This window comes from Nannochloropsis gaditana (assembly GCF_000240725.1).
Source record: "Nannochloropsis gaditana CCMP526 unplaced genomic scaffold scaffold197, whole genome shotgun sequence".
Lineage (NCBI taxonomy): Eukaryota > Eustigmatophyceae > Eustigmatales > Monodopsidaceae > Microchloropsis > Microchloropsis gaditana.
The window spans coordinates 8,091-8,357 of NW_005803756.1; positions in this window are offsets into that span (position 1 = coordinate 8,091).

Consider the following 267-nt stretch of genomic DNA (forward strand, 5'->3'; position numbering starts at 1 on the left):
CCCTCCCTCATCCTCTACATCTCACTCCTTCGTCTCTTTCCCTCTTTCCGAAGCCCGGCAAGCCTGGGAGGAGAATGAACGAAGAGCTGCGCTTGAGTATGAGGGATGGACCGAGGAGGGGGAGGAGGAGGAGGGGGAGGGGGAGGAGGAGGAGGAGGAGGAGGAGGAATGGGAGGATAAAGATATGGAGATCGATTTGCGGGAGCAGAGTAGGGTTATGTGCTCGGGGTTGTTGATCTGAGGAGTGTTGAGGTTCTGATGGGAAAA